The sequence below is a fragment of the Cephus cinctus genome, unplaced genomic scaffold, assembly GCF_000341935.2.
Source record: "Cephus cinctus unplaced genomic scaffold, Ccin1 Ccin1_scaffold0272, whole genome shotgun sequence".
Taxonomy (NCBI): Eukaryota; Metazoa; Arthropoda; class Insecta; order Hymenoptera; family Cephidae; genus Cephus; species Cephus cinctus.
Window position 1 is genome coordinate 2,437 of NW_014332982.1, and position 11,641 is coordinate 14,077.

Here is an 11,641-nt window from a genome sequence, read left to right on the forward strand (position 1 = left end):
CCGCGAGAAATAATTAATGAAATACTAAATTATTGGGCGCCAGGTATAACCAGAGTTACACCGCTGTCTCCTAAGGACACCCTGGCCAGCTCTTATGCGGTGGGGTCCTGGGTCTGGGACACAATAATCAAAATCTGAAAATTAGGGAGATTCACTCTAAAAATTACTGAAAACGACAAACTATCGGAACCAAAATTCGGGGACGGATCCGATTTATTTTAATGCTGAATTATTGGGCGCCAGGTATAACTAGAGTTACACCGCTGTCTCCTACGGACACCCTAGCCAGCTCTTATGCGGTGGGGTCCTGGGTCTGGGAGACAATAATCAAAATCTGAAAGGTAATAGCAACAAGACAACACTAGAGGGGCTTTGAGAAATCAAACAGATCTGAGGATTCGTTTAAAAGCACGGAACCCACAAACGGGCCCGATTTATTGAACACAGGAAAAATCAAACGTAATATAAAAACAGAAGATAAAATATAAAATATAAAATAATGAAATTGGATAATACTAGAACACAGGAAGGAACAACGGTTCCGCAAACTACACGCGTGAGGGAACGACGGTTTCTCAACACCTAGAACGCGTGAATTAAATCAAAATCCAACAACAGAATGTAATTCTCGTAACCAGGAATAACAATTCCTGATGTAACACGAAACTAAAAAGGATTAACCATATCTTCATCCTGTACGGCAAACTAGGGATTATCTCCTAGAAACCCAGACGCTTCCGGCATCAACACGCGTGTTACGTAACACACACGCAACGAGGAGCAACAGTAATATTTACAGCAATCAGCTGGCGAGTGGCCTAGTGCCCGACTCGTCGGCTTCACAATATTTACAAATTTTATCGCGGTAATCCTAACAGTGCTTGACCTCCTGGGAAGTCATCTAATATTTCGAATCCGTAGATTCCTCGCTAGGAATTTAGAACCTTCGCTTGTCGTCCAGTGCGTGTATCCTATCCCGTTACCAGTAATTCCGCAGTCGGAATCAGTTCCGGAGACCTATTTGTCTACTGAAATTATCAGTCAGGCAATACGCAATCCCCTTTCTGCTTTCCTAGCACCCACAAATAATCCCGGGAGAAAAACGTACCACTGCGCGGTACTTACGATACACGACACGAGACCGAAACGATTACGCGTAGCGTGGACTGGATATTACTAATTTGCATGCGGTTTATTCAAACATACTTTACAAATACTCAAACACAAAACTAAAAACTAAACTTTGATACAAGATAACGGACCCTCCAGATCGCTACCAAACTGCCAAACATCGGATCTCAACGATCGTGTAAGCGGGAAGCGACACGTGCTGCCTGGATCGAAGATCCAGTAGCTAACTCTAATGTCCAGTTAATCTCGATCAATTACAAACATTATATAACTCGGTAGCATCACTCACCAAAAAGAGCCTTGCCCAAATCATCCAAATCCTCTAGGTTCATGCTGTAACTCTCTTTCTCTCTCTCTCCTTTACACTTCTTCACTTTCACTCTACTCTACACTTACGCTCTCGGCACACGTCCTATTCCAAAGCTACGCTACACCGCAAGTGACGCTACCCGATCGCTCGCCCCCTAACGTGCCCTAGTGGCGCGGAGGAATATTACCCTTGGGCCCAATCAAATTTGCGCTAGCCCCTACGCGGCCCAATTCGCCCGCGATCTTCAATTGTCTATCGGATCTTCGAAAAGTAGATCCGCGCATCCTCTCCTCTTCTGGGCGATTGCAGTGTCTTTTCTTGGGGGCGGGAATCTCATCCGCACGTCCTCCCTCGTTGCACGGCTCCAGGCCGCCACTGCAACCCCCGGATGCTGCCAAAATCTCGGATCTTCTCGCGGCGTCCTTCCGCGTATGTCGCCTCACTCCGTGGTGCTCTGCGGTCACGCTGGCCCTCCTCCTGCTGGCTACGTCCCTCCAGTGATGCTGATAGCACTGGTCGGGCCCCTGTGTTGTCGTCAGAGCCGTTTCTGCTTCTTATTTCTTTCTGATCGGTTCCTTTACGGGACCGATCACCACTAGTAACATTTGAAATACAGACCCCGAAGGGAATTAATACACATTCTACACGCTAAATTCAGTCCACGCTCGACGTAATAGTTAGGTTGCCTTGCGGACCTCACGGTGTAGCTTCTATTTTGCCTTTGTCCTTTCTCTTTTGTGACGTGCACAAAGTGCCACGTCACAATATATATACGCGTATGTGTGTCAGACGTAAATAATTTAATCATCTTTTTTTTTTGCAGGGACTCGGACTACGACTCCAGCGAGGAGTAGCCCCTCCCTGTCAGGCGGATTTCAAGTTGGTGTGTATCTACTTAAGTCATAGGACACCCTGTATATTCTAGATGAAAAAGGTATTATAAGACTGTTCGTCCTTTCCATTATAAGTCCTGTGTAGCATTATTGGCGCGTTTGGTGCAATTGGTGTAAAGTGGTCTTTCGATCGGATGGATGCAATAGCTAGACGGGCGAATATATGTTGTTTGATAGTAAAATTCCTCAATGCGTATTTGTTAAATTCCATGAGATTTTCAAAAAATGGATACTTCTTTTAAAAACATATTCATTGTGCTCTTCGTTAGATTACGTATTGTACCTCTATTTTTATTATAATTTATTTATGGAAAATACATAGTTTTATTTTGCAATTTATTTTTTCATTTTTTATAATAAATTTTCAAAACCCTTTTTCCTTGATCCCACACAGACCTCTTAATAAAAAAATGTACAATTGATCTTTTCTTAAAATATACGACATATATTTAAAAATACCTATTTTTTCTTTTTTTGTTTCCTTCACCTCCATCTCCCCATATTTTGTCAATAATGCTAGCGGGTGGTAGGAAATAAAACATTAAGCGTATTCCTCTATACAGGGCTAAGGCTAATCATCGAAAATGTATCACACCAGACAGCTTTATAATATATGTAGCGTTTCTTACAAAAAAAAACTGTGTTCTACTTCACCATGGGACACTTACCTTCTTAGGATAATTAAAAATTACCGACCGGCGGTCACTGCATAATTACCGACCGTGATACGGCCCCTGGGGGAGATGCAACGCTGCTACGCAGGGTTTCGGGCCTTAGGACCGCGTGGTGGGGGGTCCACAACTCTGTCGCAGGGGGAGGAGAGAGCTGGTCACATAGATGAGGGGGTGGCGCCATAGTGCAGCGCGGGGGGCACAGTGCGATACGCTCTATGACTCATAGGGATAGTGGTGGGGGTTTGTTATGACTCCCAGGAGTGGTGTGTATCTACTGCGGTTGTTTACCGACCTCCCAAGGTTGGGTTTCTTTCGGACATTGAATCTGTCTTTGTGGATTTTTCCACCTCTTCTATTAATACGTTAATTGTTGGAAATTTCAACGCTGATTTATTAACCCCATCTCATGATAGCTCACATTTGTACTCGTTCATTACCAAGAATAACCTTCATCTTGTTCAGCACTCTTCTACCCATCATGTGCGTGATTCGGACACTTGGCTTGATCTTTATATCGTGGACAGCTCTTCTAAGGCTACCGCGTTTGGGCAGTTATCTGTTCCCTTTGTGTTTGGTCACGACCTAATTTGGATTACCTTTCGTATTAAACCTCCTCTTACGCGATCCGGGAAGGTGAGCTTCGTGATATCAGATCTCTGGATCCTTTGACCTACGTGTCGCGTATTGAACAGTATGACTGGTCCGCCTTTTTCTCAGAGTCCTCAGCTGACTGTTTGCCAGATTGTTTAAATAATAATCTTAAGGCGTCCTTGGATGAGCTGGCTCCAATGCGATTTTTTACGCCTCGTCATGCATCTGCACCCTGGATGTGCGAGGACATTAGATCCCTTATCAGGGAAAGAAACCGGCTCTACAGGCACTATATTCGTTCGCGTTCGTCTGCTGCTTATGAATTATTTAAAATCAAGCGTAATGAAACACAATCTCAAACTACACGGGCAAAGACTGCGTTTAGTCGTACTCTTCTCTCGTCCTCGCGGGATCCTCGGAAAATTTGGGGATATTTTCGTAGACTTGGTTTCGTTGAAACATCACGTCAACATCCAACGATCCATGAGTCCTTAGGGGAGATAATTAAACACTTCATCAGCGCATATCACTCACATGACGAACCTTTGTTAACAGAGCCGGAGCTAATTGGAGCTAAGTTTTGTGATGAGGCCTTCTATTTCAAATTTATCCTGCCTTCTGATTTAGCTTATGTCCTAAATGATAAAGACTCGAGTCATGGGTCCAAATGAACTGCCGATGTTCTATGTTGCTCCTTGCCTTGATTTTATTTTTTCATTCTTGCTCGAACTCTATAACACTTCGTTGATGCGTGCGGAATTTCCGGAGACGTGGAAGCAGTCTTACATCTGCCCAATTCCTAAAGGTCGTGACACTCATACTGCACTCTCTGACTTGCGTACAATAGCTCTACTCTGTAAGCCTCTCTAAGCCGTTTGAGAGAATCGTTCGCCTGCAGATGGATGAATACTTGAGTAAGCGGTGGTTTTGATCTTCGTCAATCTGCATACCGTACTGGCTCAGGAACTGAAACTGCCCTCACTAGAGTTATCGATGACATTCGGTTTGCTGTCGACGAACGTATGCTTACTATACTGGTTCTTTTCGATCTGAGCAAGGCCTTCGACTCGGTCTGCTACCGTAGGCTGATTGAGGTCATGCGTGATGCAGGTTTTTCGGTGTCTGCGAAAATGGTTTGCGTCATACTTGTCAGGCCGTTCGCAAACGGTCATTAGTCATGATGGTAATGTTTCCTCCTTCGTTCCTGTGACCACAGGTGTGCCGTCAGGCTCGGTTCTGGGTCCATCCTTATTTGCCTTGTATGTTAAGGACCTACCTTGCCCTATCACTAATTGCTCGCATATAATGTATGCTGATTACCTACATATCTATCTGCACTGCAAACCTTGCGACTTAGCGAATGCAATTGAACGTGTGCAGATGGATGTTAATGCCATCCATAAATGGGCAGCGAATAAGTGCCTTACCTTTAATTCTTCCAAAACACAATGTTTGATTATGGGTTCTTCGCGATTTATAAATATTATTGATCTTAACCACTTGCCTGTGATTCGTATTGGTGGTGACGCCGTTCCTTACGTGACATCAGCTCGCAGTCTCGGACTGGCCATAGATAATACACTATCATGGAAGGAACACACTCTTAACGTCTGCGAACGCGTAAACAGAACGCTCAATGTTCTTAAACGTAACCGGGCTGTTCTCTCTGCTGACCTAAGGAAATTATTAATAACTTCATTAATCTTTCCATTGATAGATTATGGATGTGTTATCTATGGTAGCGGGTCTTCTGTACTTATGTCACGTGCCGTGTCTTTTTGAATTTGGATCTCGCACACACATATATACGAACGATGATGCAACAGAGAAACCACGCGATTTTGGAGATGCCGATTCCAGCAATATGTGAGGAAGCTAGCTTCCGGTCCTATTGCACCAAGAACGTGCCTAAACGTTTGAACTAAAAATTCCAGGATTCACGCGAGCGGGTAAAACCGCTGAATTAGTAAAATTTGCCCCTACCTGTCCATATACTTTCAGCAGATAGTAGGATGGATCAGGGAAGGCAAATTAGTCGTTGGAGTAGCTCTTCACAAATTGCACCGCGCGGCGGTTATCATTCTCACGGGAGTTCCGTGTACCGTTATCTATCGTCGTTTGTAAGTCGATTAAGTCGTATCGAGCCCTACGAGTTGCACGCGTAGCGTATTAGTCAATGTGAGTTTAGATGTTAGCATTTTGATTTTTGCCACGAACAATACTGTCGTATAGTTTAAGTGATTAAAAGAGAGAAGGACCTCGAGCCGTGAGAAGAAGAATTGCGAACACCAAGGCAGCGTGGGCGGCTAACCTTGCACGCTGAATGAACGTATGAGAGTGAGTATGCAGGAGTAAGGGTGGGCACGGCATTACGAGATCTTTGTAAACCTAGCTATAAGACCATCTGGCATTTTCTTCATTTCTATTAAATAACTAGTAAGTAAGCAAAATTGAGTTGTAACAATATATTCGAATCATTTCACTGGGAACACTGCATCTTTGATTTAAGTAGACCATACACCAATTCCTCCACTTAACGACAATTCAAGGGGCAGGGCCTGTATAGGACGGCAGTCAAGAACTTACCCAGAACAAAAATAAATATAAACTTCCACGCGTAGCGAGGGAGATTAACTTTGTTAGACGTGTAATAACGCCCTGCACGTCACACTTACACAGAAAATTCAAGTTGCACTAAACTCTTGCGTGCGTTTTGTCACTGATGAAAGGAGATGGGAACACATCACGTCTTTTTTCAATCAACTCGGCTGGCTCAAATTTTAACAGCGTCGATGTTTCCTTCTGGGGATGCTAGTTTATAAGGTACTAGAAACTGGCTGTCCGACTTACCTCAGAGAATCACTAATGTATGTGCCCTTGTCTCATACATCTCACTCTAACTCGCACTAACCCGAACGATTTTGTGGTACACATCCACCGAACCGAATTTTTTAAGCACTCGTTTCAGATCTCAGGTGCTTTATTGTGGAACTCACTGCCCACTGATCTGCGTGTCACTACCTCGCGACGTACTTTTCGGGAGCTTCCTCTCCCTCTCCCTCTCCCACTCACTCTCATCTCCCCCCCTCTCTCTCACCCTCTCCCTCTCCCTCTCTCTATTATTCAACATTAGCCAGTAGTGCACTAAGGAGTCTTGACTGCTGACTGACATTTAAACGAACCTCTGCTGGTTTCTGGTGGTGGATTTTAATGGACTTGTTCTGAATGGCCTTGGCTCCTACAGTTGGATCTTTTTGAACCACAGCTGCGAACAAAGAATATATCCTTTAGCATATACAGAAGTTGCATATTCCACAGGAAAGTAGTGGAATTGATTTGGCAATTATGAAGGTTATTTTATATTTATAAGAAATTAACCTACCCAGAAACTTGGACTTTCGTAGTGCTTCTACATATGCCGAGAAAATGTAGTCTAGATTAAATAGATACTTTAGATTTAATTTCTTTGAGCATTATGTTGCATAACTGAGCACTAGTGATATTCCAGTCTGCCAGCCGCAAGAAAACCAAGTTAAATTTTCCGGCTACCAACTGGAGCCAATGCTTCACTTGTGCTGCAGACCAATCTTTTGAATATGCTGGCAGTTTCAAACGCTCCTGTAGAGGATATGTATTTAATGAACGTGAAAATTGATTGATTTTTCATGGACATTTCTGTAATAATAATTAATAAATAAGAAATTGAATAATATTTATTAGTATTACCTGTTCCTTATTGTACTATGCATCCACAACCAATTTCCATTACGATTAGTGTATCTTCCTCATTCAGCGTTACAGCTGCAGTATTTTGTTCCATTAATAAAAGAATAGTTAAACATACTGTAACGCAACAGAGCGTATTTTTATTTTATTTCATTATAGGCCCGAACGCAATGTCTTTGTTTTGATTAGATAACACCCTATGATGGAATCCGCCGAGTGCGATTGAGCCAAAGGCATTCTGAGGGAAAACAAACCCAAGACCAAAACATTGCGGGTCCCTTTAAACTTCACGCGGGAAGATATTTTAAATCACCCGGAGTAGATAGTATAAGCGAGTCTCATAGATGGGGCAACGCAACAATAGAAAACATTTAAAGTCGGCATTAACGTACGCTCTGCGAGTATAAAAGCTGAGCGAAATGGCGATAAAGGATTCATTCGATCATTACACCTCCTACGGTGAAGCTCGAGACAGAAAAGTTCAGGATTTGAAAGTAATTAAGTAAAGGAGTTCTAATCCTCCCTGAATAGTCTGGACGGGTTCGTTGGAGTCATAGCGCCTCCAAACGATACTTACCAGCTAAGGCGGGGACGAGAGGAATAAAAAGGGTAACGGGCATTGGAAAAACAACCCGACCACCTTGCCTCTCAAGTCTCCTATACCAATTTACCAACAGATACCTCGTCAGCGGGTGAATAGCACCACCGACAGCTGTACAAGGTTTCCTAATCCCAAGAACCACTGAATCACGAGACGCCATTAGCGGATAACATTGCGTTACCCCGCTATACTAAATCTCTTCCTTAAAAAAAGTGTGATTGGTGACCAATATAGCATTGTGAACCATATCTCATCCAAATACCAGGTGACTGTGTGACATTGGCGGATAGTACTACGCTAGCTTAGCCATAGGCCCACAAGGATCATCCCAAATACCTATTGAAACGATTCTTGGTAAACCACATAGCGCGGCAAGCTATAGGATCGCTTTAATAAATCCTTGATCCACTCTTCCACGAGAGATAAGGATAAAAGATAAAAAGAAGTAGGACGGACACTCGAGCTTGACTCAGGGAACCGTAAATAATTAATTGTAATCAGATATACCGTGTCTTTTTAATAAACAAGAAAGAAGTTAAAAAGAATATAAACGGATTAGTTGAATCACACACCCAGAAAAAAATCCTATTCGTCCGCCCAGAGCACGAGCTCATCAACAAAAATCCTACGTCTATCACGTGGTGAAACATAGGGATTTACTACGGTGCACTAAAGGTGATACCAGTGCACAACGTGAGGTAAGGGGAGTAGGTAACAATACTTTGCATATAAACATAAAAGTTAAAAAGTGGCAAACGGTTTCACGAGGGGAAATGTGTGAGAAACGTGAGTTTTCACGAGAGCTCAACGCGGAGGAGTGTAACGTATACTATTTACAACTGTCAAGACTGGTGAAGTACCAATTCTCTCATATGACAATTTGGGCCACTTAGGTTTAGAGTGAACCAGGGTTCGGAAGGGTAAAGGGATAGTTGTGTTAAAGTAATAATAAAACGTTCTTTTGGGTTAACTTTTCTCATTTATGACGATTCAAGTATCTATTCGGTATCTGTCAGCTCCTTTGCATATAAACATAAAAGTTAAAAAGTGGCAAACGGTTTCACGAGGGGAAATGTGTGAGAAACGTGAGTTTTCACGAGAGCTCAACGCGGAGGAGTGTAACGTATACTATTTACAACTGTCAAGACTGGTGAAGTACCAATTCTCTCATATGACAATTTGGGCCACTTAGGTTTAGAGTGAACCAGGGTTCGGAAGGGTAAAGGGATAGTTGTGTTAAAGTAATAATAAAACGTTCTTTTGGGTTAACTTTTCTCATTTATGACGATTCAAGTATCTATTCGGTATCTGTCAGCTCTGTAAAAATCGGTGTCTTAGAAGTGTCGGGAATGGCTAATTATTCTCATGGTCTTACCATTCTGCTTGGGAGTTGCAGTGGCCACCTGGTAGCGCGTCAGCGAACTAGTGCTCGCTCGTGCTCCTCGTATGTGCAAGTCCAATTTTATTAGTACGACAGAAAAACGGAGATATGCGTTGTGACGTGATGCCTGCCGGTTCCGTCAACCTGGTTGTCGCCGGGATTCTGTTACCGCCGTCAAGCCAAAGAAGCCCTGGAGCACCTGGGAGGGGACTCCGCCTCTTCCGTCGGCCGGCGAGGACTGTCCTGTGGACCTATCCGTCGCCGATGCGGCCGGAAGGGTGATAAGGCTTCCTTCCCCAGCCCGCCTAAATCCTGCCGATCACCCATGATAGTGCCTCCGTCCGGCCGAAAAGTCGCCTGAACATCCTCGACCCACGAGGCCCAATGTTTCGAGGGCCGTGCAACACAGGATCGCCACTCGTCTCCACTCGGCCGAATCCACTGCTGCGCATCGACGCTCGGGAGACCTCGGCCATCTTCGTGAATGCTCGTCCCGTTCCGGTGCCGTCCCACCTCACCTGGACCCGCTTGCCGACGATCATCGAACGATGAAACATTGTTGTGTGAAACCTGGTCGTGAGCTCACGTGCTAAGAATTTTAAGAGAAAGAGAAAGAGAGAGAGATACTATTGCCTATTTTGCTGCTTTTTGCTGCCTTTGAGGGCTGACTCTATTGAGATTTACTATTTCCTTTTCTTTTCTGTGGTGAGATCTTTCGCTTTTCTTAATATTTTCTGCTTTTCTTATTGGAGATTATAGACATGTGCACGGTTAAACCGTCCGTTTACTCGGTGACTAGTTTCCTTCGCCGTTATCAGGCCAATGTCTTTCCACCTATTATAGTATAAAGAACGATAGTGCCGTTATCATTTTGTATTCTTGAGATTTCCGATCTTGCGCTTTTCTTATATGATTTGTGATTTCTATTCTTTTTGTAATTAACGAATTTTTTGGAATCTTCGCCTAGTGTACGCGCCGGAATCTGCCTGCCAGAGCATTTGACTCCGGGTTGAGCGTCTTGGTTGTTCCACAGCCAGATTCTGTCGCTGCCTATTTATAATATTTCCATTATTATAAAATATTGTTTACCATAATACTACTATTCTTTTGAAACTGTAAATTACTTTGAAATTTTCGCAAATTTATAATTTCTTTTGATTGACTCTTTCGTTTTACTTTTGTCGATCGCAGTTATAATTTCACGCGTGCGGGAATTAAAACCGTGCAGTCGTTCCGTTTCCGTTCCTTTGCCGTTCCTTGCGTTCCGACGTTAAATTATTGCTATTTTATCCATTTATTTCCAAAACGAGTTTGTTTGTTTATTCCGATTTTGGTGAGGTTCTTCTGATTAGTGAGATTGTTCCGACCGTAATATTTTCCGTGAACATTGTTTTTATGAAGTATCGAGTCCGCATCGTACTCACGCGAATGCTGACGTTCAACTTCTTTCGCTCTCGCGATATTCCGATAAATAGGATCCGCCTCTAGATTCCGATATGAAATTATCTTATTCTAACTTTCTTTTGTATTGTATCTTTTCTTTCTTTTATACCGATTATTGTGAATTAAGTTTAAGATTTTTGGTAAACCTATGCTTGGCTTTCGCTCGCACCTTCATTAATGCCTGACTTATTGCTTTTGTAATCTTCTCTACCGAGTTGATCGATTATTTGAATTTTGTTTTGATTAATACAGCTCCGGTGCGTTAACAAATTACTTTGCATTATTTTTATTGTAGTATGTCTTATCGTTTTCCCCTACGTCGTTGGCTGGATTCCCTCCTTCCGTACCTCTCGAACGCTGCGACGCTTCCGACGAGCTAGCCTCTGAAGCGGCGTACTGTCGGTCGTAGAGTGGTCTGATTCCTACCAATTCTTTCGAGTTCGGGGTAACCTTTAGGTAGAGTTACATTTAACACTTTTTCTTGGCCGTGGTGCCCCTATCTGTTGCGTTGGCCGTGTGGACCTTAGGTTTAGTTCGCCTGGTGGCAAAATTAGGTTTAGTTTGCCTGGTGGCAATCGGTTACCCCTAACTAGTTATCTTTCGCAACTCTGACTATATCGATAACGAGCCTCGAACTCGTGGTACTCCTTCGTGGGTACCTGGCGCCCAACCTTTTTGACTTTGCCGAGACCACTTACGCTTCCGATTTCCGATTTTGCTGAGTTCCGTTTTGTTGACAACAGAAATATCTTCACAACATATACCGTTGGAGAGCAACAACCCGACCGCCTCCAAAGACACGATAATTTTGGCGATCAGGAAGTTCGAACTCAATAATCAGGAGTGCAATAAAAATAGATAACGGTAAAACCCAAAAGTGACCGGGGGGGG